This window comes from Ambystoma mexicanum, chromosome 5q (genome assembly GCF_040938575.1).
Source record: "Ambystoma mexicanum isolate Mex_15411 chromosome 5q, UKY_AmexF1_1, whole genome shotgun sequence".
Classification (NCBI taxonomy): domain Eukaryota; kingdom Metazoa; phylum Chordata; class Amphibia; order Caudata; family Ambystomatidae; genus Ambystoma; species Ambystoma mexicanum.
The window spans coordinates 508,814,155-508,840,482 of NC_090933.1; the positions used below are offsets into that span (position 1 = coordinate 508,814,155).

Consider the following 26,328-nt stretch of genomic DNA (forward strand, 5'->3'; position numbering starts at 1 on the left):
GGGACAGGGAAGGGGCTCTTTTACTGCTCTTATGGCAAAAGGTGACAATTTTGCAGCTCACTCCCAAAGGGCCGCAGGGTGAGTGGATTTGCACGGAAAGCAACCCTGCTGATTGTGTTCTTCCCATAAACAGTACAGGCAGATCCTTTGGAGGTCCGAGACAGACATATGTCTCCCGCAATCCTCACAGAGCTTCTTAACTCCTTAGACCTTTTTAGGGTTAGGCATGATGCATAACAAAAATTAGCTAAGCGAAGTGGCGTTCCCAGGGAGTACAGGGTGAAGGGAAATAGGAAGTAAGGTCATGGGGCTCAGCGGCTCCACATTTACAGGCTGGACCTGATGTCTGGCCTGAGGCATGCATCGGGGCCCGGGTGAAAACAACAGAGTGGCTCTTTGCCCCTGCTGACGAAAATGTGTCTGAGGCCAGCTGGCGCTGGAAACAGAATATCAAAAATGAGAAATCTGTGAGAGAAAGGAATCCATTAGAAAGAGGAGATTATCCTTTGAACCCAACATATATGATAAATCCTGCTAGAAAGTGCCATGACATGACTGGTTTACATGCCCTTATAATAATGTCCACCTCATCATTCTCGGCCAGCTTCATCTTTGAACAACGCAATGATCAAAATAACTGCTCTGATGACCTCACTGACTTGGGAAGAGCCAAAGCTTACACTGCTCATTTTACGAAATACTGCGTAACATACTCATCATTAAAGAATATCATGATTTATGTAGGAAGACTAGCCATTTTATTTCAACGATTCTTCAACGCAACAGCGTCTAACGTTAAAGGAAAATCTGGAAATCGAATGCTACGTGTCACAAATGCGCACATCCAAGCTTGAAAGCCTTATTCGTGTTCTGCCATAACTAAAGCAAAGACACAGACTCTGCAACCATTTGCAGCCGTGGAAAAATGTTTTGCTTTGCTGATATAGTTAATGAGTTTAAAAATATTCAGTATAATAATTCTGTCAAAGCCCCCACAGTCTCCTCAATGAGTAGAAGCCTACAGGACTCCAATGGGGAGCCCCGCAATGAGCTCGCGGCATTCGCTCCCACACGGTCCAGGCGAAGTGTTCTCGGCCCCTTATGATGGTTCCGCAACATTAACAACATGAAACAAAGACACACGCTTGACTTTAATAAGCAACTAAGTTGCTGGCTTATTAGACGGTTGCCGCGCCTACACTCATCTTCAAGGGGATTTAGCAGCGCCCTGACCCAAGAGGTAGAGGTAGATGGGCTTCTTTTGCAAGGAGGTTTGGGTATAATGTGCTGTGGCGACTGATGGCGCCGAAGGAAGGGCCGCAGAAAGTGAATGGCTTCTGACACCGGCGCTGCTCTCCGTGCCGCCAAGCGCGTCGCGCTGCTGGAGCCGATGCTGACGGCGGGCGGCAGGAATCAGCGTATAAGCCTATCTGACTGAGTTTTAGTTGATATTCTCAAAAGACAGGACGTGTAGAAGCTCATTTCCCACTGGGAGCGCTTCAGACATGATTAACTTGGGCATGACCAAGTAGGTCAGTGATATTACAATGAATTTTCAGCAGAATAATTAAGTAGAGAAATGTGCGCGATTTGTTTCTCCTTGTAGCAATAATGCATTTGTATGGTTTCATTTAGTCTCCCACACAAAACATTTTAACTACATCTCAGATTAGTCTCAGTTTACATGCATTAGTCTTCATTTGCAATATTTCTTACTTCAGAGTAATGGAAAGAGTAAACACCAGAGCATAATCGTGTATCAACGATTTACAAATGAAGCTGTGCTTGCCAACGTCTAGGCTCAGCTCACGTGGGCTGCAGACCGAGCACAGTCAGCAATTTTTAGTAAATAATTACAGTCTGCTATGAATTTCACTCCAAAGCTTATGGTGTTTCTTCTGCTCCCATGAGTCTAATGGCAGCATGGATCGTAAAATAGTCTTCCTCTAACCCTCCCTTAAGGATGCCCCATTGGTGAAGAATTATAGTGTCAGGCCCCATAGTCGGTGAGTCTTAGAGGTATCTTAGGGTTGAATGTACCAACACCATAGTTCGACGTGCAAGTAAAATGGGACGCCATACTATTCGTGCTCTTCATTCCGAAACAACCGTCGCGCTTGCTTTTCCAAAGCTTTTAAGTGTAAAGTGTACTAGATTTGTTTTGAGTTTTTGTTTTCTTTTGCACTATGGGCACATAAGAAAAACCTGCGTGCCGGACATGCGCTCTTCTGACTAGCATGCGCCACAGAACAGCAATCTTGCATTGTTTCCCCTGCCCCTAGTAATCCAAACCCACCCTGCCTCTTTTCCTGATCTCATAGCGCCAAGAGACCATGGAGATGGCAGCGGAGAAAAGAATACAATCCAATTACATAGCATAACACGAACTGTTATTTTACTTTTATATGTATGTTATTTCACTATCTCTATTGTGATGCAGTGCAGGTGGGGATGATCAGTAAGAATACAATAGAGTTCTCTGCATTTTTTATTTTGGAAATGGTGGTTGAGGAAGCATTGTGCACAGCTCATCTGTTTTGCAAGCAGCGGAATGAGAGCAGACAAATAGCCATATCCCACCTGATATATTGTGGTTTATAAGGATGTGTAACGCTCGGAACCACGGTCCTTATCGTGTCCTTACTAGAGGATGAAAGGGTACCTTGTCTATGTAAGGATTCAAACGTATGAAGAGATCTCTGTACCAGCCTCGAAAGCCCTTTAGCTGTAGGTTTGGAATTAGAACTTCAAACTTGGAGATCATACGCAGATCGCTGCAGTAAGCATGTACACCTGCTCTGCTATTTTAGAGGCTCAGAACTAGCAGGCCACCCAAAGATCTTTGCATCGGGCACAAAAGCTGAGCTTTTTTTCACTATGATGGAACCTGCAATCTGTAAATTGGACACACGTCTCTGTGCCAGGTCCAACAGGCTGCATAGCAGCTTGTATGGAATTAGAGAACATTTTACCCACAGATCACACACAAGTTTCTGCAACAGACACATACACCATCTGAACAATAACTACACAGCTTTGGTTGCACTGTAAGGGGAAGACATGCAGCAAGTACGTCTGTGTTTTCCAGTTTTTATTCTGTAAAATCTGGTACTGCTATTGCCTGGGTCCTGTTTTTAAAAATTGTTTAGGATATTTCCTTATTCTGGAGTTTCTTGGTCCATCTGCTCCCATTTTAAAAACCCTCAGATACATTTCATTGTTGCACTTTGGGTTACATTGTCTGCCTGAGTGCTGATGCTTCTCTTGCATACTTTTGATCTCGGACGTCCCCACTCTAAGATGGCTGCAGGCCCTGAGACAGCTCTGCTGTACAGATTGCCCATTCTGGGACTGCCCTCATCTGCAGGGCTGGTTCTTGGCTGCTTGTTGCAGTGGGTACACTTGTAGGGGAATATTCCTGCGTTCTGTTTATTTTGCTGTCTTTCTTGTACTGGGACATGCTGGTGCTTAGGGTGCCTACCTACGTTTTCTAAAATCTGGTTAGGGTGTTTCCTTGTGCTCAACCTTGTTGGCCCGGGATGTGCCTCTGACCATTTCTTTTAAAAGGCCGCAAAGAAAGAGAGATACAAGATAACACCTAATTTACGGGCAGAGGAAGACAGGAAGAGAGAATCAAGGAAAAAAAGAAATACATGTAGGAGGGGACAGTCATAAGCAGAAGGGCTAGAGAAAAACAGAATGTGCATTTTGGAAGGATTGGCGTGGAGAGAGTGAGAAAGCCAACAAAGCTTGACAGCTGAAAGAGAGACAATCAAAGACAGGAGGGTGGAGTGAATCAGAAAAGGAAGACAATGAGAAAACAAAATCTGAGCATCACTGGAAGAGTAGTGACAGCTAAAACCAAACAACTGAATAATAGAAGAGAGAGCGATAGTATATGAGGAAAAGCATCAGGGACAGAAGGAAATAACCTTGCAGAACCCCAAAACATAAAGGTAAATAACATGGCTTCCCGGACTGCGAAACTTAGTATGTGTGATTAAAGAGATGAGAAGAAAATTACCAGATTTACCAAGAGAAGAATAAAAAATAGCATGTTCCTCTTTTTTGAAAGGTGCAGATACATCAAGAAGAATTGAGAGAGAAGATTAGTTAGCACAACGAGAAGAAGTAAGAAAATTGGTGATGTGCAAAGGAACAGGTTTAGTAGAGTAGGCAGGACAGAACCAAGATTGAAAAGAATAAAGAAGCATTGTAGGATAGCTGAGGATAGACAACACATTCCACAAAGTTTAAATAGGAAAGGGAGATCGAAGCGAGATGGACTGGTAGTAAGTTATAACACAAATTGAAGAGGGATGGGCAAATTAGCCCCCTCCTATCAGGTACATGACACGGAAGAAGTCCAGGAGATACTGTGAACGCCCATACTATTTCGGACCAATTCCTAGTGCTCCAACAATTGATAAGTATGTCAAGAAGTACCCACTGAGCCAGCTCTACAGACCAGGTGCGGTACAAACCTTACCCAGAGTGGACAAAGACCATGGAACTGCAACTAAAGAGACCTCAATGGACAGTATCGACAAAAAGCGCCAAGAAGCCATATTACTGACGTCGCTACGGACACTGCGACTTAGCAACATTAGACAGGAAGTACACCTATCAACCTAGGGCTCTGGGATAGCAAGGACGTAGCAGCCAAATCCCTCGACTCTGCCCTCAATGCTCTAGGCTACAAGAACACCAGCCTGAGCCCAACTCACACCCAGGGCAGAACACTCGACTGGATAGCACAGCACAACTGCCCACTCATCATCACAGGAAACAATCCCACCCCATGGTCTGACCACCACATCATTACCTTTAGCATCCTCACCACTAGCTCCCCTGCTGCCCCCTCACCTCAACCGCTCCCACCCTGCCTCGCCAGAAGCTCCCGCCAGCTCACGAAGGAAAGGCTACTGCCCTTCCTCCAAGGCCCAGCCTTCAGACCACCTTTTTCATCAGACCCAGAAACACTCGCAACAACCTATGATGTTGCCATTAAAGTAGCTATCAACTCCATTGCCCCTCTCAAACCTCGCAAATCCAAGCCCACTACCCACTCCAACTCTTGGTTCACCCCTGACCTCCTCACACTCCGAAATGAGAAAAAAGCCGTACTCACAAAGTGGCAAACGTCCCACTCTGAAAAAGACAAGATGATCTTTAAAGCCCTATCCACCAAATACAAAAAGGCAATCACCCAAGCAAAGGCCAAATCCTTTGAATACAGAATCTCGGAAGCCCAATCTAGCACAAATAAATCTTCGCCATTTTCAGGGAGCTCGAGACACCCACTCCCGCCCCCCAGAATTTCACCAAAGACAAAAACTGGTGTGATGAAATACAAACGGCCACGCTAACCAAATTAAGCCTCCTCAAAAACAAAATACTAGCCACTAAACAAGCCTTACCCAATAAGCATATCCCCATCCCACCACCTGCCCCGGATCCCCCCTACCCTTCTCCTTCAAACCCATTCAGGAAAAAGACATCATCAACATAATAAGGAACATCAAACCCTCTAACTGCAAAGGTGATGCATGCCCAGCCTCCATTATCAAAGACTGCACAGAAGCGCTAGCTCCCTTCCTAACAGCCTTTGTGAATGCCTCCTTTACCACAGGGAAAGTCCCCGCTTCCCTCAAGGAAGCTTGGGTACGCCCTCTTTTGAAAAAGCCAACTCTCGATCCCACCTCCCCCAACAACTACAGACCCATCACCACTGGCCCATTCCTCCTCAAAATATTGGACAAAGCAGCCTACCTGCAGGTCCAGCACTTCATTGAAGAGAACAAACTCCTTGGACTCCGCCAATCTGGCTTCCGCCCCAGACACGGGACCGAAACCGCCTTACTTGACCTGAAAAACCAGATGGACGATGCTAGAGACTTGGGTAAACCAGCACTTCTCCTACTCCTTGACCTATCCGCGGCCTTCGACCTCGTGGATCATAGTGTCTTATGCCACCACCTTTCCTCCACTGCCAAATTCTCCCCAGAAGCCACAGCCTGGATCAACTCTTTCTTACAAGACAGAACCATGCAAGTATTCTCTGACCTAGCCGCCGCATTACCAACCATTATACTTTGTGGTGTACCCCAAAGCTCCTGTCTCTCCCCCACCCTATACAACATCTTCACACGACCCCTCTTCCTCATCCTCGACGCTATGGGCATATCCTACACCAACTACGCCGACGACACGCAGATCCTCCTCACTCTCACAGGGAACTATGACACTGACTCCCTGACCCTCAACAACCTCTACAACACCATCCAAGCCTGGATGGCAGACAACGGTCTATGCCTCAACTCTGACAAGACGGAACTCCTCCTGGTAGGTTCCTCTGACACACTAAAAAATCTAGATGCCCAATTCAGCCACTTCACCATTGACTCCATTAAAATTAAAATTCCGATCTCCGACTCTGTCAAAACTCTGGGAGTCTACCTGGACTCCAGCCTATCCATGGATAGACAAGTCAGCGCAATAGCCTCAGCAGCTGCATATCATGCCAAACTTATCAACGCAGTCAGACCCTTTCTCTCCAAAGAGAACTGCACCAACATAGCCAGAGCCATCACCGGCTCTAGGCTAGACTACTGCAACATACTCTTTCTAGGAACCTCCAACAAAAACTTAGAGAGACTACAAGTAATACAGAACAATTGTCATGATACCTACCTCCAAGGAGCCAGGTCCGACCCAGCAACCCCAGAGGCAGGCATCATTCCCCCCAGGGAAGTGCCAGCGGGCCCAAACTGGGGCCCTTTGGACACAGTCCTGGCGCCTTAGGCGCCAGGCTCATGTTGGACCCCTGTCCTGGCGCCTTAGGCGCCAGGCTCATAGAGCTAGACATGTGTTCAAGTGTTTTAATGTGCACTTACCTGATGCAGACCATGCTGCTACATCCAGGCCCTCTTGAGGCCTGAATGGAACTACTTAACCTGTGGGACTACTTTCCACCTGGGTGTGGTCGGGGAAGGATAGATACCTGATCGGTGGCAGGATACATACCTGGAACTTCTTCCAAAGCTATTTAAACCACGCCCGATCAGCAACTCACGCTTCGCGTTGTTCTGCTCCTCGCAGATGGACGCTCACCGTGTCAGCTCCTGCATCTGGACTTCAGCCACGCCTGTCAGCATCCTGGGTCACCTGCAAAGGGAGATAAGAGAGAATTGGGGAGAAAGAAGACCTTACCTGCTAAAGCTGCATTTCACTCTCCTTTCCTGAGCACCTCCATCTTCAGCAGCGATCATCCGGATCCGCAGCCACTTCCCAGAGCCTAGAGAGAAAAAGACAAGAACACAAGGTGAGAGAAGGAAGGGAATAGGAAAAGCTCAGTTTCCCTCAAAGACTTACCTGTTGGGTCATTCCCATTTCATTTCGGGTCCTGCCGCTTCCTGGCATTCCGGACCCCGGCCCCTATGGGGGAAAAAAGACAAAGACATTGAATGAGCGAATGCAAAGACATTACCCGAAAGCTCATCCAGAACTTACCTGTCATTTATTGGAACTGCACGTTTCACTTCGGGTCGGCGCCATATCTCCGGCATTCCGAACCCCGGCCCCTAAGGGGAAAAAGACATAAGCGTTAGCGCTTGCTGCAATAAGACAATGAACATTATTATTAAGCTTGAACTTTTGAACTTGCTACAGAACTCTTACAGCACCTTACCTGAATAGTCAAGCTTATTTGAACTCCCATCAAACCTCAATCCAGTGAAGTAACTGGGTTTCAACGCGCCCCTGCATCAGAAGCAGGATGGAGAACTCATCCTTCCAGACCCTAAGGGGAATATTCCTGCGAGCCAGAGAAGCCAGAGTAGAGGGGCCCTACCTGTCCATCCTCAGAGTCCTGCGCTTCACCATTGAAGAAGCATCAGCACTCGAAGCCAGACCTGCGCCGCCGTGGGAATCAGGTGAGCGTGACAGAACGCGAAGCCTACCCACAATTTCCCACCCGGGCGCTATGGAGACTTCCGAGACAGATCAGCTGGCCCAGCTTTTGGGGGAATTATGGGCAGAAGTGCACTCAGCCCGCCAGGAGACTAACGCTCTCAAAAGAGAACTGATCCTTTCCAAGGAAAGAACAGATGACCTGGCCAAAAGGTTATTGCAGGCCCAGGCAGGGCACACTCCTTTATCTAATTCCGGAGGTACTTCCACATCAATGGGTTTGAATAACCCGGTACAAATCAATCTACCTGGACACATGCCTTTGGCCCCGCCTGAACGTTTTGCGGGGGATGCCAAGAAATATGCCGTCTTTATGAACCAATGTCGTTTACACTTTCTATGCAGACCCGGGGCCTTCCCTAACAACCAGACCAAGGTAGCCTTTATACTATCTTACCTCAGTGGCAGTGCTGCCGATTGGTCTATTCCATTGGTAAATCAGGATGATCCCATTCTCCAGAATTTTCAGGGTTTCCAGGCCAGCATGGAAAGATTGTTTGCTCGACACTATCTCCTGTCCTACGTCGCCACCTTTAATAGACTGTTTGTGGAAACTGGATGGCCAGAAAACAAAAGGATCACATTGTTTCATCGAGGCCTGCGCGGAGAGCTTAAGGATGTTCTAGCTCAGATAGTAGATCCACCCCAGGTCTGCGCAGACTACATAGACTTGTTGGTTCAACTTGATCACAGACTTCAAAATAGAAAAGCAGATCGGTTCAAGTACGAAACCAGAGTACCGATCAAAACCCACGCTAACTCCAAGAGTACCGACGTATCCGAACCTATGCAAATCGGCGGTGTTAAAGGACCATTAACGCAGAAGGAACGAGAGAGAAGGCGGCAAATGCACCTTTGTCTGTATTGCGGACTTCCGGTCACTTTCTTCGAAATTGTCCGGTTAAACCACCTAAGAAGGTGGTTGGAGCCACTGATAACGATTTATTGACACCTGATTTGGGAAACAACCTAGCCCGACAAGCGTAGGGGTCCGCTTGCCGAGCTTGAAAACAAATTCTTTGACCTCGCATTTTGTCATGCCAATGGTGCTCGTGGACCCAAAACAGCCTCAGCAGTTGCATGCTATAAAAGCATACATCGACAGTGGAGCTATTGGAAATTACATAGACCGTGAATTGGCTTCCAGGATTAAGCTCCCTCTCCGCCCGAAAGTAACCCAAGATGTCATTACTACAGTAGATGGAACCGAAATAGCCTCAGGGCCTGTAACGCATTCCACTGTTGAAATGACACTGGTGGGTCAGGATGGACATCGGGAAGCAATCGTGTTTGATGTGATCAAGGCCCCACAATTTCAAGTAATTCTTGGAATTCCTTGGTTAGAAACACATAATCCCAGAATCGACTGGCGAGCAAAGAAGATAAGTTTTCCTGATTGTGAACCAACTTGTTATCCAAGAAATCCAGTTATGGGTCTAGCCTCAGCAACTTCCACCCCTGTACAGCTACCGTCAGAATACCAAGAATTCCAAGACGTTTTTCAGAAGGAACAGGCTAACACGTTACCTCCCCATCGGTCTTATAATTGCCAAATCGATCTGGTACCCAATGCTCAACTTCCTTGTAGTAGGATTTATGCTCTTACGGAACCTGAGAACCTGCATTTGCGTCAGTATTTAGATCAGTACCTAGCCAATGGTTTTATTCGCCCGTCCAAGTCTCCTGTCTCCTCAGCTCTGTTCTTCGTGCCGAAAAAAGAGGGCGACCTTAGAACATGTATAGACTATCGCGGCCTATATCAAATAACGATTAAGAATCGTTATCCTCTGCCCCTGATCCCTGAGCTTATCGACCAGGTGAAAGACGCTTGTATGTACACCAAGTTAGATCTCCGAGGAGCTTATCACCTGGTGCGTATAAAAGAAGGCGACGAATGGAAGACTGCATTCCGCACCACATTTGGGCTCTTCGAATATCAGGTGATGCCCTTCGGTTTGTGCAATGCACCTGCCGCCTTTCAGTACTTTATGAATGATGTTCTTCGGGAACTTATCGATGTCTGTGTCATTGTTTATATTGACGACATCCTGGTGTACTCTTCTTCAGAATCCGATCACAGAAAACATGTTAGGGCAGTTCTTGAGAAATTGCGCCAGCACAGACTATTTGCAAAGCTCGAAAAATGCATTTTTCATACCACAGAAGTTGAGTTTCTCGGATTCATCCTGACACCTCAAGGAGTCCGAATGGACTCGCGAAAGGTGGACGCCATCCTCAAATGGCCATCTCCTAGCTCGGTGAAGGGAGTTCAGAGCATGCTCGGCTTCGCCAATTTCTATCGAAGATTCATCCCGGAATTTTCCCGAACAGTCCAACCCATCACAGCTCTCCTAAAGAAAAACAAACACTTTGAATGGACTCTTGAGGCCGAACAAGCCTTTCAGGACCTGAAAACCAAATTCACCTCTGCACCTGTATTGAAGCACCCGCACCCAGATCTCCCTTACATTGTGGAAACCGACGCATCCAGTTCGGCCATGGGAGCTGTCCTGTCGCAAAGAGACCCAGAAACTAACCAACTACACCCTGTAGCCCTTTGGTCTAGGAAATTTTCTCCTCCTGAAATCAACTACGCAATTACCGACAAGGAGTTACTGGCTATTAAATCTGCTTTCAAAGCTTGGCGTCACTACCTTCTCAGGGCAAAACACACCATCACCGTAATTACGGACCACAGAAATTTACAATATTTAAAGACGGCCAAAGCTCAATCTTCACGACAATTCCGATGGGCTCTATTCTTTGCGGAATTTGATTTCGTAATTACCTATCGCCCTGGTTGCAAGAATGGCAAAGCGGACGCCTTATCCCGGATTGGCATGGAAGAACCCAATTCAAGTTTAGAACCTGTGCCAATCATACCTGAACAAAGAATCTTAGGCCTAACTTCATTGCAAACTATTGAGGACATCCAAACGCAAGTAAAACAACTTCTAGACTCTTCAGCCTTACTGGAATGGAGTCAAAAGGGTCCTCATTACACCGTTAAGGATGATTTACCCTACTTCCAGGAGCGATTGTTTCTGCCAAGTACAGAATTGCAAGAACTTGTTATTGCCCATCATCATGAATCATTAATGGAAGGTCACCCTGGTATCGCTAAAACGGAGGAAAAAATCAAACGCCACTTCTGGTGGCCTTCTTGGAGAAAAGACAAAGTCTTTTGTATTGTCTTGCGGAATTTGCGCCCAAAACAAGGGTCAAAAGAAAAGGCCAGCCGGCCTACTTCAACCCTTGGATATTCCACCGGCACCATGGCACACCTTGTCAATGGACTTTATAACTGACCTGCCTCCTTGTGCTGGTTACAACACTATCCTTGTAATTGTGGATCTATTCTCCAAAATGGCCCACTTTATCCCTTTAAAAGGTTTGCCTTCAGCTTCCACCTTGGCCAAGGAATTTCTGGAGAATATAGTTTGCATACATGGTTTTCCTTCCATATTAGTCTCGGATCGTGGAAGTCAATTTATCTCCCATTTTTGGAAAAAGTGTTGCCAACTAGCACAAATAGATGTGCGGTTATCCACAAGCCACCACCCCCAGACCGACGGACAAACCGAGAGAACCAATCAGACTCTCGAGCAATATCTTCGGTGCATGTTACACTAATCCGAGTTAAATTGGAAAGACATCCTTTGGATCGCAGAATATGCATACAACAATTCAGTGCATTCTGGAACCGGACAAACTCCTTTTTATACTTTGTATGGTCACCATCCTCGGACCTCTGACCTAGATCCACCTCTGACCCTGGAAATGCCCGCAGTAAATCATCTGCATTCCACAATAACCTGAGCCTTCAAAGAAGCTGCAACTCATTTACAGCAAGCCAAGAAAAAGTATAAAGAAAACGCTGACTTGCACCGAAGTAAAACTCCTCTTTACCAAGTAGGAGACCAGGTATGGCTAGCAACGAAACATTTACCCCTCAAGGGCCCGCGAACCTTCAATCCCAGATTCATAGGACCTTATCCCATCAAGGCTATAATCAATCCCGTGGCCTTTAAACTGGATTTACCGTCTAACATGCGTATTCATCCAGTTTTTCATGCATCACTTTTGAAGCCAGTACAACCAGGGACCCGACTGTCCAAGCCTCCAGACCCAGTTCAAATTGAAGGGGAATTAGAATTCGAAGTTAAAGACATTTTAGACTCCAAGGTGTTAAAGTCAAAACTCTTCTATCTTGTTGGCTGGAAGGGATATGGACCTCAGGAGAGATCGTGGGAGCCTAGTAACCATGTTCACGCACCTCGATTAATACAGAGGTTCCACCGCAGATTTCCGAACAAGCCAAAACCCCCGGAGGGAACAACCTTGGGAGGGGCCTTGAGGGGGGGTACTGTCATGATACCTTCCTCCAAGGAGCCAGGTCCGACCCAGCAACCCCAGAGGCAGGCATCATTCCCCCCAGGGAAGTGCCAGCGGGCCCAAACTGGGTCCTTTGGACACAGTCCTGGCGCCTTAGGCGCCGGGCTCATGTTGGACCCCAGTCCTGGCGCCTTAGGCGCCAGGCTCATAGAGCTAGACATGTGTTCAAGTGTTTTAATGTGCACTTACCTGATGCAGACCATGCTGCTACATCCAGGCCCTCTTGAGGCCTGAATGGAACTACTTTACCTGTGGGACTACTTTCCACCTGGGTGTGGTCGGGGAAGGATACATACCTGATCGGTGGAAGGATACATACCTGGAACTTCTTCCAAAGCTATTTAAACCACGCCCGATCAGCAACTCACGCTTCCCATTGTTCTGCTCCTCGCAGCTGGACCCTCACCGTGTCAGCTCCTGCATCTGGACTTCAGCCACGCCTGTCAGCATCCTGGGTCACCTGCAAAGGGAGATAAGAGAGAATTGGGGAGAAAGAAGACCTTACCTGCTAAAGCTGCATTTCACTCACCTTTCCTGGGCACCTCCATCTTCAGCAGCGATCATCCGGATCCGCAGCCACTTCCCAGAGCCTAGAGAGAAAAAGACAAGAACACAAGGTGAGAGAAGGAAGGGAATAGGAAAAGCTCAGTTTCCTTCAAAGACTTACCTGTTGGGTCATTCCCATTTCATTTCGGGTCCTGCCGCTTCCTGGCATTCCGGACCCCGGCCCCTATGGGGAAAAAGACATAAGCGTTAGCGCTTGCTGCAATAAGACAATGAACATTATTATTAAGCTTGAACTTTTGAACTTGCTACAGAACTCTTACAGCGCCTTACCTGAATAGTCAAGCTTATTTGAACTCCCATCAAACCTCAATCCAGTGAAGTAACTGGGTTTCAACGCGCCCCTGCATCAGAAGCAGGATGGAGAACTCATCCTTCCAGACCCTAAGGGGAATATTCCTGCGAGCCAGAGAAGCCAGAGTAGAGGGGCCCTACCTGTCCATCCTCAGAGTCCTGCGCTTCACCATTGAAGAAGCATCAGCACTCGAAGCCAGACCTGCGCCTCCGTGGGAATCAGGTGAGCGTGACAACAATGCTCTCCGGGCAGCCCAAGGCATTGCTAAAAGTGAACACATCTCTGAAGGCAGAATACTAGCCCACTGGCTCCCAATAAAGGAAAGGATCGTATTCAAAGCCCTGACACTGACCCACAAGTGCATTCACCTCACTGCTCCAGCATACCTCTCTCAAAGGATCCACCCCGTCTCCACTACCAGGCCAACCAGATCACCGTACACCAACATGCTCTCGGTGCCACTAGTAAAAAGAGTAAAAGCGGGCGGATCCAGCTTCCCCTATCTCGCGCCCACTCACTGGAATGCCCTACCTCCCACTATCCGAGGGGAGGCCTCCCTCACCACCTTCCGCAAAACTCTGAAAACTACCCTCTTCACATAAGACCCGACACACCTTCACGAATACTTATCATATATGTTGTAATATACGTCCCAATGCAATATCTGTAACAACAGTGTGATATCTTGTAGTATTCATAATGTGTTAACAATCGCTTTCATGCCTGTACCATGTAACTAAGTTATTGCAAGTAACAGCGCTTCAATGCCCCTGGGCTTCTTGCGCGCTATATAAATATAAATAAATAAACATGCCATCTGCACATCAGGACACAGACACGTACCCAAATACACGAAGAACACATGCATACAGTTCTATAAGTTAGAGGACAGACACAAATATATACTGTGATTGATTTTATTATTTTATCATTAGCTTAACGCAGAAACCGCAAGAAGCAAGATATCCTGAATACAGCTTGCAGATGCTTATATGCAAATAACCTTATGGAACTGCAGGGGCACCTATGGGGCCTGACAGAGCTAAGTGTGACTAACATATGGGAAGTATAGAATAGCATGGACACTCGGGGAACTGCATAATGGTTTAGGAAAATTACAGTAGGCCACAAGCATTTACTCTTGTACTGGATCCTAGTATCGTCAAAAAATAAGGGGTACCTGTAATAAATCCCTGGTCCTTCAGGTAATAACACAGCGAAATACAGAGCAAATGGACCAGTGGATGGAGGATGACAACACACTTTCAATACTTAATTTTTGTTCAAAACATTCTTTTTATCAAATGTTATTAGAAAAATTCATATGTATAAAATTAAAATTAAATGCATAGTCAACAACAGTGCATCTATTACACAGTTTCGATCACACTTTTTTTTCTCACTCATTCACATTCATACTTTCCTTACAAAGCAATATGTCTTAATTTTGTACACCAAACGACAGTAAAACATCCGTCATTTTCCATTCTTATACATTTGCATAGTGTTTGGGTCCCTTTCCTCATTCTGGGTAACAGTCTGTATATGATTATTCCAACAGCTCTTTAAGTCAACACGAGTTTCGGTTGTCAGAATAGAACATCAACAATAGTGTCCTCTTATTGATGCAACCTTCTTCAGGACGATAAACAAAATACCAAATGTGTTTTGCTTCATATGTGCAGAGGTGAGCCACACCATTTCCAGATTTAATTTATGGGGGAGGTCCAGATGTGGTGGTCTAGCCACAGCTCCACTTTTTGACTCTTCTAATTGCTTTGAGTCTTGCTCCTAATTAAGTTCCGGTGATATACACTCTAGGTATACCTCTTGCTATGTATTAAAGTATCGGGAATCTTCCGTATAATACGGCACCAATCCCTTGCTTCACTGATTGTTCATCAGTAGTAGCCCCTCATTGCTTCTCAGCGTCTCAGAGGCACACCCAAATGTCGTGTGTAGCTCGATTATCAAAGATTTTCATACGATGAAAATGATACTCAGAGGTAGGTGGCTGTTTGTACTGCTGGGTGCTCAAGCGATACAGGGCAGGGTTAAGCGTCCCATGGCAACTCCGGCTGAGACCAGCAGAGACAAAAAAATAAAAAAGAAGAAACTCTCAGCCCAAATGGGAGGCCTGTCCGAGAGGCTGAGAAGCTCAGAAAAACACAGTCTCGCGGGCCACCACAGAGCTATCAGAATGATGCAGAGGTGACACGATTCCTTTATCTTGCAAATTACCCTGTGGATGAGGGGTGTAGGTGGGAAGGCATATGCTGTCATGCCACGCCATTGAATCTGGAAGGCGTCACCCACGGAGCCGGGGCCCTGCCCCTGCCAGGACGCAAACTGCTGGCACCTCCTGTTGTCCCAGCAGGCAAAGGGATCCACCTGAGGATACCCCCATCTGCTGAAGATCTCCAGCAGCACCTGATCATTCAATTGTCACTCGTAATTGTCCGCTCCCAGTCTGCTGAGTCTGTCCGCTTCTAGGTTGGACTCTCCCGGAATGTCGATGGCCCTCAGGTAGATGTTGTTCTCCAGGGCCCAGTCCCATATGCTGACTGCTAGGTTGCAGAGTGGAGGGGACCTGGTACCACCCTGCTTGTTGACATAGTACATGCTGGCGGAGTTGTCCGTCTGGATGAGGATGACCTTGCCCCCAATGAGTGGAAGGAAAGCTTTGAGAGCTAGCCAGGTGGCTTTCAGCTCCAGCCAGTTGATATGAGACTCCTGCTCCTGCAGAGTCCAGACTCCATGGACACTGTGGTTGTCCCCAATGGCCCCACAGCCTTTAAGGGAGGAATCCGTAGTAATGGTGACCTGCGGGGCCGGCTGCCTGAAGGGCTTGCCCGTCCGCAGGCTGCAATCCACATGTGAGGTCCGGGTGGAGAGAGTACGGAATGCTGACCAGCTCCGCTTGGGAGCCACGCTCCTGATTCCATGAGGCTGCGAAGTGCAGTTGCAATCTCCTCATCTTGAGTCTCGTGTAGGGTTTAGACAGTAGGACTGCTGCCCTGATGCCTAATAAGTGTTGGTACCGCCAGGCCTAGGTCACTTCTCAGGTGAGGAAGTGAGTAGGGGACCTCTTGATGGTTGGGACCTTGTTCTCCGAGGGGAAAACTCTCTTGGAGCTCGTGTCCCAGATGAGGCCCAGAAAGGTCAGGCTCTGCGTAGGCTGCAGCTGAGACTTCCCGAGGATGACCGAAAACCCCAGTTTGTGTAGTGTGATCAAAAGGGCGGAGGAAGTGTGATGAACCACCTCCGGAGATCTCGCAATGACGAGCCAGTCGTCCAGGTATGGGTAGACGTGGTGGCTCTGTGCCCTGAGGAGGGCTGCCACAGCATTCATGAGCCTGGTGAATACCCTTGGGGTTGAACTGAGGCCGAAGAGAAGCACCTTGTATTGGAAATGGCAGCCCATGATCCTGAATCGTAAGAAGGAGCGATACGGCTGCCAAATCGGGACGCGTACATAAGCGTCCTTCAGATTCAGGGAGCATATCCAGTCTACCCTGCACAATGTCTCCGCAATCAGTGCTGGCATAACCATCTTGAATTTTTGAAAAGGGAGGGAGAGGTTGAGGGTGGAGAGGTCCAACACAACTCTCAGGCCAGCTTTGGTCTTCTTAGGTATGGTGAAAATCCTGGAATAGAAGCCCAATCCTCGCTGGGAGGCTGGGACTTCTTCCACGGCCTGGCTCTCGACGAGCAACCGAACTTCTGCAAACAGAGTTGCTGTCCCAATCTGTGGGAGGGGAGGAGCGAGGAGAGGAAGGGATCGGTAGGCAGTAACCCATGGATACTACAGAAAGGATCCAGGGGTCCACGAACATCTAACACCAAAACTGTGCATGAAGGGCAAGCATGCCCCCCACTCGTGACACGTGGACCCGAAGGGACTCATCATGCCTTCTTTCCCTCTGAGGCTGCTGCCGAGGAGGGGGACTGACAAAAAACCTTGCTCCCCCTTTTGTGTTTTCCCCGGTGCTGACTCAGAAAACGGTCAGGCTGCCTGCACCTCCGTTCTTGGAAGCTGAGGAACCTTCTGAAGGTCTGCCCCTTGTTGCAGTGTTGATGTGACTGGGTGTACGTCTCGGGCGTGGCTTTCATAAGGATAAAGACTTTGTAGTTTGCAAACTGTTTTTCTTTTTATCCAGCTCCTCATCGGTGGTGGAGTGAAAGAGGCCTCCCCTCGAATGGAAGGTCCAATATGCGTTCCTGGACGTCTGGGTTAAATTTAGTAGCCCGAAGCCAGGCAGACCTTCTCATGTCCGTGGCCATGCATATGGCCTGGCCAGATGTGTCAATGTGGGCCACGGTGGACTCAATGTGTCTTGCGCCACCATTTTAGCATCTGCCAGTCCTGGCTTGAAACGTAACTGGCTCTTCACCGGAAGTTCTAGAAGGAAGTCGGCTATTTCCCGCCAAAGCCTCTGGTTAATGGTTGCTAGCATGGCATTCACATTGGATTGACCAAGATGAAGCAAATCGTTGGAATAAAGCTTCTTCCTGTACGCCTCCAAGATCATCTTCTCCTTGCCTAGCAGCGCCGAGGGCGAGGTGGCTGAGGACGACTGAGGCTTTGAGTAGAGTGACACTGCAGCAATCACCGAAGAGTGCGGTTGAGGCTGGTCCGACAGCAAGAGTGGATCCTCCTCCATTAGCCTATAATTGGTGTCCAGGCGCCGATTGACAGGCTGGGCCGAGTGGGGTTTGAGCCACCCCTTCTTGGCCAAGGCAACAACGTCCTTCTGCATCGGAATCCCCGTCCTAGCCGCAGGGCGTAGAGTGAGGACCTCTGCAAGTACCCCCGCCTCTAGTTGTTAGACTTTGTGTTGAGGAAGGCCCAAGTACTCTGCCAGACCTGCGAGTCGTTCATGGAAAGCCTTGGCAGAAGATGGTGTGTCACGGTCTTCTTCCTCATATGTGTCCATCATGGTGTCCGGCGGGTCCGGAGTGGGTGGAGGAGTGCTGGGCACCGAGGTGTGGAGACCGGAGGCTGCAGAGGAGGCTGGTACGGAACTGCCTGAACTGTGGGAGGCAGTGGAGCCAGAATTCGAAGGAGCCAGGGTGGGATAGCAGGGGCTGCACCAGGGGCCACTGGCGCTGGAGCCATAAGAGGAATGCCTATAGATGCAGGCGGAGGGGCTGGAGGGAGCATGTCCCTGATCACATCCCTAAGGATGGCCCCCAGCTGAGGAGAATTCATGAGCATTAGGAAGTTTTCAAAGAACCTGTCCTCGCAGGCCAGTGGGGTGGTAGGAGATATTGACGGGGTAGCGGGCGGCTGCTGAGGCTGCTGCATACTCTAACTGTTAGCGGGGTAAACCTGCTGTGCGCTGATTCCTCAGGGCGGTATCGGACGAGCGGCCATCTTGTCCGGTGCAGCAGCCATTTTATCGAGCTGCATGCCACGTGCCGAAGTCATGGTGCTTGGCTCACTGGGCCCAGCCTCCTCCAAGACTCTTGGCGATGGAGCATGAGACCTACCCTGCACCTCAGGCCAAGGCCTGGTAGCCGTGTCACCTTCGGCAGTATCACTGGCAGTGCTGCGTGCAGGCGGCCCCATGGCCATGTTGCCAGTACAAGGGTGTACATCCAGTAAAAGAACCTTACAGTCCCTTAGCACTGACTACGGAAGGATCTACAGGCCTCCTCGCCCGACAGCCAGTAGCTGAATTAGCCTGGGTACTCGTGCTGGTGAGAGAACCCGAGAGGTTCCTCCCGTTCGCGCGTTTCCTTAGAAAGGAGTTGCCCTTGCGGGATCCTTCTGGATCTATCCTCTGTATTTGACACAGTTAACCATTCCATCCTGTAAAGTGTTTTGCTAAACAGAGGACAGGGGGTCGCTCTCTTTCCTCTGCAGGCTCCTTCCTTTGGAATAGCCTCCCCCTCTCCCTGCGCCTTCAGCAGGATCTTCTCAAATTACAGAAGCTCCTTAAGACTTTCCTCTTTTCCTCCTCCTTCCTTCCTTCTCTCCTCTGCTAATCTCACAGGTGCTTTATTGGTGTCCTTGGCCCTTATGCATCTTTGGGGCCTTAACCTCCCACACCAACACCTGTCTATTCACAGCACTTCGCATCTGCACACCCTCCACCCTAGAGACTCGCACTTACACCTCCCGCGACCCAGCCCATGTAGCACTTCGTCCATGGCTCACCCTTCAGCTTGGACTCCCCAGCACTTGACATTTCTTCCTTCTTCCTTTTTCTGCACTTGCACGTTCTGAATACTCACAAGGCATAGTAAGTGTGTCCCTCCCCATCTTCCTCCTTTGCTCTTAATATTGTGTTGTAATTGTATGTACCACCCTTCCTCCCTGCCATGTGGGCACTTTGAAACAGTGAATTCTTATTGTATAAGCACCTAACAAGCAAACAATAAATAAATAAATAAATAAAGGCAGATATGCCCTCTAACAGCTCCCTGAAATGCTGGCCATGCACCGTCAGTGTGGCAGTTGTTGCAGCCGCCTGTGCCCGGTTGCGCTCCATGGAACATACAATCCTGAGCGTGGCACCCTGCATGCGGTCACATTTGGCATAGAGGTGGAGGGAGGCTGTGTTAGCAATGCCTACATTTCTAATTGCTGCCTCTCCATGGCGTCCAGCCTCTGCAGGATGGAATGGCTCGGTGTTGGGCAGGGAATGGGTTGAGGGCTTCGTTGTGAGGCAGGAATGAAGCATGGAGACCTATATAAGGGCGGGTCCATGTCACTCTCTGGTGTCTGGGCAGGCTGGCGGTGAGGCATGAAGTCAGGGCTGTAGGAACCTACAGCACCCTGTGGTTTCCTCCTGTGTGCCATCGGCACTTCTGCTGGTAGGTGTGTCGTCGGTCACAGCTAATGCAGCTGGCTGTTTGGGCGCACTTGGTGTGGTAGTGCTCCTGGAGGCATGTGGGGTTGGCGCAGGGCCTGCACTGCCACCAGCAGGCTTGGTCTTGCTGGGGCCAGGTGTGGCATGCAGAGACTTATGCTTTGGCGTAGCATGTGCCCACTGTTCAGGGTTTGCAGTGGAAGTCAAAGCCCCGGAGGCACCTGTCGCCAATGGGCCTTCCCACTCATCCTCATCAGCCTCTTCCTGAGCTGCCTGAGTGCCTGTAGGGTACAAATAACATGCTGTCTGGTATCAAGCATTCATGTGCGTTGGCATGCAAGTCACACATGCCATTGATCAGCGTGACATCCATGTGGGCCGATGGGCATGGTTGTTCAAAGGCCATTGCATGTGCCCACAGCATGTGTGGGAATGGTTGCAACTATGTGTGTGTGACCCATGGCCAGGTGGACTTTGGCCAGTGTGTGGTCAAGGTGGGCTGTCCATGCAGGAGCAGCTGACTGGGTAAACCATGCATGTATGGGGCCCTGCAGGGACACGCATATTGCGGCATGCTCTCATGGTCATGTGCTAGCATACAGGCACAGCCTTTGTTTTTTCAGCACATGGGACTGTTGTATGTGTTCATGCCCCCCACAGCCCCTCCCCTGACGAAGCACGCCATGTGGGAGTGGTTTCAGTGGCAGTGCCTATGGCTCAATGGGACCCTGCTGTGCAGCCAGCAGCGGTGCTCTGTCTTGTTTTGTGTTTGGTTTACTGCACCCATGTAAATGCAGGGAGTCATACACTGCCATGGGGATTGACTGCCATGCCAGCATGGGGCTGGCTAAATGGGTCCGCACATGTTCGTGTGACAACTGTATGGTCTTGTGGATACTCACACGCCACACTCCTCCTGGCATGGAGAGCGCCAGCAGGGGAGTGGGGTGCATTGAACTTTGATTGGCTGCTTACCATACCTTCACACTCCACAACCACTCAGGGGTGCACTTGGTGCCCTTTCCCTAGGCTGCTGTGGAGGGGGGCTGATGTGGCACCCAGTCAGATCACCCTGATTGCCCGGGCCAGCTCCTGGGGCTACTGGCTTGTGTCCCTGTCCATTACTGCATTTTACGCTAAGTGTAAGGTTTTCAAGAGAGTCATCTGCCTTTGGTCCAAATAAGTGTGACATATCAAAAGGCATGTCAAGGCAGCGAAACCCAAAAGAAGAGTGGAGACTGAGGTCCCGAGCTCCTGCCAACAAGTGCATTTCCCGCCGCAAGAGGTACGGAAGGGGATAGAGATGCTGCAGAGGTGCAGAGGCGAGCGAGATGTTCCTTCATATTCGTAAGTTTCCATAAAACTGCTTTCATTCAGATCAGTATTCCGAACAAGTGTAAGCACTTTGAACGGTATTCACAAGTGTTTGATTATACTTAAAATGTCATTTGCATTTGCTTTATTTCAGCTTATCGGGATTTGGTTTTTCCCAAGTTAACCTGTTTTTTTTCCCTGCCAGGTTAAGACTTTTCCACTTTCTGCTATTTCTTTATACAGGCCACCTCCAGGCTCACCGGTCTCTTCTGGCGCCTTTAGCTTCTCTCATGGTGACCATAGCAACGGCTACGGTGAAGTCTGCTTTGCTTTTGCTTAATTCGGCTTCACTGACTTTCGCGGTCTCCACTTCGCCCAGCGTCTCGGGTAAGAGCTCCGCTAAGGCTTGTTCGGCTGACCTGCACCTGTGAACACCCTAGAGTTTCTCCTTTGCTCTTGGCATTATCGCAGACTGCTGTTTTCTTGCCACGGCTCTTGTCTGCAAGCCTCCTCGCTCCAGCACACCGGCACCGGCTCTTACCTCTGCAAGGCTTCCCAGGGCGGTTTGGTCTTTCCGCGTCCACAGCCATAACCAACAAGGTCCTCCTTATTCCTGCATCACAGGTATTTAAACATCCCGCCGAGCTGATTGACACTCTGACTACTAGACCACACATTGTTGGTTCTAGAGTCTTTTTTCTCTTTTTGTTGCCTCTTCCTCGTCCTAGTACCAAAGTGGTGTGTGTAAGAGTGAATGTCAATGGGTAAATAGGGGTCTGACCTACAATAGCCCACAAAGGTCTGGGGGATTGAGGAGACATTTCGAGAGGGCAAAGGGGGATACCATGTCTCAACTATTGGTACCTCATCTCCTCCACCCAGGTAGTCCACCCTCGCATATACACACCCGGGCAGGATCTGGTAGCCTTTCCCTGGCCACCTGTGGGGAGATATATTGCAGAAAGAAGTGAGGACGCCCTCAGATTCGTCACATAGGAAATGAAGAAGTGTAATTTCAAGGCATCCTGGAGGGATTGGAAAATTTAAACATCAGAAACTTTTTACTTTTCAAAGGGAGAGGGGAAACTCAGATCGATGATATTTGTTAATTTTCCAAAAGGATTTGATACTAAAGCTGTGAAGACAATCTGCAAGAACTGAGACTGAGAACAAGTAGAATACAAGAGGGCCAGGCAACAGTCCATAACGAGGCTATCATACAAGTCTCCCTTTTGTTTTTAGTTAGGTATTTTTCTAAAGTGGTAGGGCCAGCTAGGTACTTAGAATTCGGAAAGAAGACTTTTTGTTTGGAGTTGACGCTACTTTTGTTAGGTAGGGAACTCATGGCGATAGAGCAAGTTCAGAGTTCTCTTTGAATTTAAATAAAACCCTTTTGAACATGTCACTAAGTTGTCTGACTCCTCCTTCTGGTTCACCACATACGGAAATCAGGACATAGCAGAAACGCTACATCAGTTCTATGAAAAGTTGCATACAGAAGAGGCACCCACTGAAGAGGGAGAGCAATTGTATGTGCGAGAGACCGATCTAAAAAATGCATCAGCAGAACAAAGAGATCATATGGATAAGACTGTTACCATGGAGGATGTCGTTGTATCAGTGAAGTCGCTAAAACCCAATAAGGCACCTGGTCCGGATGGCGTGACTGGTCAATTCTATACAATTTTCTGTAGCAAGCCGATAAAAATGTTGTCAGAATTATTCAACTCCTTCCCAACTTAAGAAAAATCTAAGACACCATGAACTAGGAAATCATAAGTGTAATACACAAACCGGGGAAAGACCCTGCGAGCTGCAGATCATACCGTTCCTTCGCCTTATTAACTTGGATAAAAACAAATTTGCAAGAATATTAGCGTTGAGGCTGGAGATGCTTGTCCACCTGGATCAGACAGAATTTGTAGTGGGTGGACAAATGTTTGATAATGTCAAAAAGTTGGTACACCTGATTGACAAGACGACTAGATTACAAGGGGATACAGCCCTATTCTTGGCCTTAGATGCTGAAAAAGAATTTGACAGGGTTAATTGGGCTTTTTTTCAAAACAGTGTTAATGGAATCGGGATTCAGGCCCAGCTTTGTCAGGTGGGTATCAGCCATTTTCACTGACCTACGGCTAGGGTTAGGGCCAATGGAGTACTACTGCCCACTCTGAAATTAAGCAGGGGGACGAGGCAGGTTTGCCTCCTTTCCCCTCTGCTCTTCACATTAGTTATGGAATCCTTTGCTAGGAGAATTAGAGGCAACCCAAAAATACAAGGAATGAAATTTGAGCAAGCTGAATACAAAATGGCTTTATTCAAGGATGATGTCATACTATCGATCAAAAACCCTGCATCCTCGCTAGTGGTTATTCAGGATGAACTAGCGCTTATGGGGCAGCTTTAGGCTTTCGAGTTAACCTGGGAAAATCAGAAATCCTAAACTGGACCTTCTCAGTAAAGGACAGATCAGCATTGCAGGCAGCTTACCCCTTCACATGGGCAAAAACAAGCATAAGATACTTGGGCTCGCGCGTCTCTAAACCGACATCAATAAATTATATAACTTTACCTAGCAGGGAATACTAACACAAATTGGAGCTGATATGGCTAGATGGAGAAAGCTCAGTATCTCATAGTTTGGCAGAATCAAGATGAATATGCTCCCGCTCCTCTTGTATCTCTTTCAGGCTCGTGCCTAAAGAAGAGATAAAAAAAAACCTGCAGGGGGATGCAACCGCATTTATCTGGAGAGGGGGGAAAAAGCAGACTCTCTAGGGCAGTCATATTGGCAGTGTCAAATAATGGCGGACTTCAGGCCCCAACTTTCATGTCATACTACGATGCAGCACAACTATGGATACTGAAGGAATGCTGTCAGGTAGACTCCAACAAACAATGGTGGAATATGGATACAGAGGCAGAAGGGATGGCATTGTGGAGAGCCTTTGGCAACCCAAACAAGCAAGACCACACTCGCTTTATGTTAATCAAGTAAGAGGATCCACATTGCTGGCATGGGCTAGATTGGCAGGGATGGGCAGAATCAACTCCGTCCCACCTCCACTTACACCGATAACCCAGGGCTGTTGTATCTCAGATGCATTTAAGAATGGGGAGATTAAATAATGTATGGACTGTAAACGAGAGTGCCTCCTAAGGGAGAAGGACCGCCTACAGTAATGCCGAATCAGTCACTGGGTCCCGAACAAAAATATCTAAGAGGCTGTGACAAAGCAGTTAATGGACTTTGAGAGATTTGAGGTAGGCAGCACTTCAACAAAGGGGTTGATTTCCACTAGATAATGACTGCTACACAACGCCAGAACTAAAAAACAATGGGCATACACAAGGGCTTGGAAAAGGGACAGATAGAGAAATCACGGAGAAAGAATGGGAGAATATATGTCGAAGGTTAAAAAGAGACTCCTCGTCAGTTGAAATACAAGAGGCAGGCTTAGTACATAACCGCCTTGCAGATAAGTAAGATATACCCCAAATCACAAGGAAAATGTTGGCGAGACTGTGGAGGAGAGGGACATTTTTTTCACTTATGGGGGCGTTGTCTCAAGGTTGAACCATTCTAGGCAGAGGTTTTGACACACAAGTACTAGGATGTGATAACCACTTTGAACCAGGGTTGGTGCTGGTAGACATTCCAAAAGAGAAGACGTGTCAATGCCTTTTATAATAGGGAAGGCAATAACAATATTACTATTGGTAGTGAAAATTATCATAGCTCCAAATGGAGGGGCTGTGCGACACCACATATCAACCGACAGTGAGAAAAACTCTGTGAGGTGAAAGCTCTAGAGAAGTTGATAGTAGACAACAGAAAACAGGGAGGGCATTCTTTCCAGATGAAGGCCATGTCCTCGGAGTTCATGTACACGACATGCCAACACCGACTCAGAGCACTCAACCTGTTTGACGTAGAAGCATCTACATGGAGCACACACTGTGGTACATACAGCACATTGATGCATGATTGTGATGAGGGGAGGGTGGGCCAACAGTTTAGGAATCACATATAGGGTATGTTTAAATCCCTAGGCTGAAAGAAAGAACTCCTCTGTTTATGTGTTCTCTCTTTGTGACGTCTCTGAGCGGCTAGACCAGATTTGGGGGAAAAGGGATAGTGCCGTAGGGGGAGAAATTACTGTTGGGTGAGGAGGACATAAGGCTCTATTTTGACATGTTTTATGATTATTTTTACGTTTTGACTAGGAGAGGCAGAAAATCAACCAAATGTTTTTGACAAAAAAAAAGGCATGTCAAGCAATTTTGCCTGTATATCCTACACAAAGCATAATTTCCGTAGCCAGGCAAATCTTCTCATGACATAACTCACCACCATGGATCTACTGACACAGTCAGCCGTGTCAAGCCCTGACTGTAGGGCTTGGTGCATGGCTTCCTTCTCATCTCCTATAATATTAAGACCTATTCCCTGTGTCCCCTTCGGGAATGCGACTGCCACTTCAGCCACAACAGACCACAGGGTATGCGTGTACTTAGCAAATGCACAAGAGGCGTTTACTGCCTAAGTGTCATGCTGCTCAAGTGTACCTTTTGTCGTCCCTTTCTAGAGGCAAAGAGGGGGAGGTGCTTGCCTTAGTGCCAACAGCAGCTGCTTGCACTACCAGACTGCCATGCGATGGGTGTCTGGTTGGAACTCTGGGTCTGAGTAAGCTAGTCTATACTTTCTAGTAAAATCCATATGGACTGCTGGCCCCAAGCAGGGAGTTTTCCAAATCTCCAAGAGAGGAGTGTTTAATGGCATTGTGAAAAGGGAGGACAGGTTCCACATTAGTGCCCTTGTCGAGAATGTCTGTAAGATCAAATTGTTCTATCCCTTTGCTGGGGGGGCCCAAACTAAGGCATCAGCCACTTTTGTCATCATCCTCCTATATGACATACTAGGGTGGGCTTGATGATCTCCTTGAGGAAAATCTACCTTAGGTATTT

At 48.0% G+C, this 26,328-nt stretch overlaps 1 protein-coding gene across 2 annotated transcripts in view; it reads right to left on the reverse strand.

Moving 5' to 3' along the window:
• CCDC178 (coiled-coil domain containing 178) overlaps nucleotides 1-26,328 on the reverse strand; it is a 3,486,252-nt gene that overhangs the window by 360,095 nt on the left and 3,099,829 nt on the right. The window lies entirely within an intron of this gene.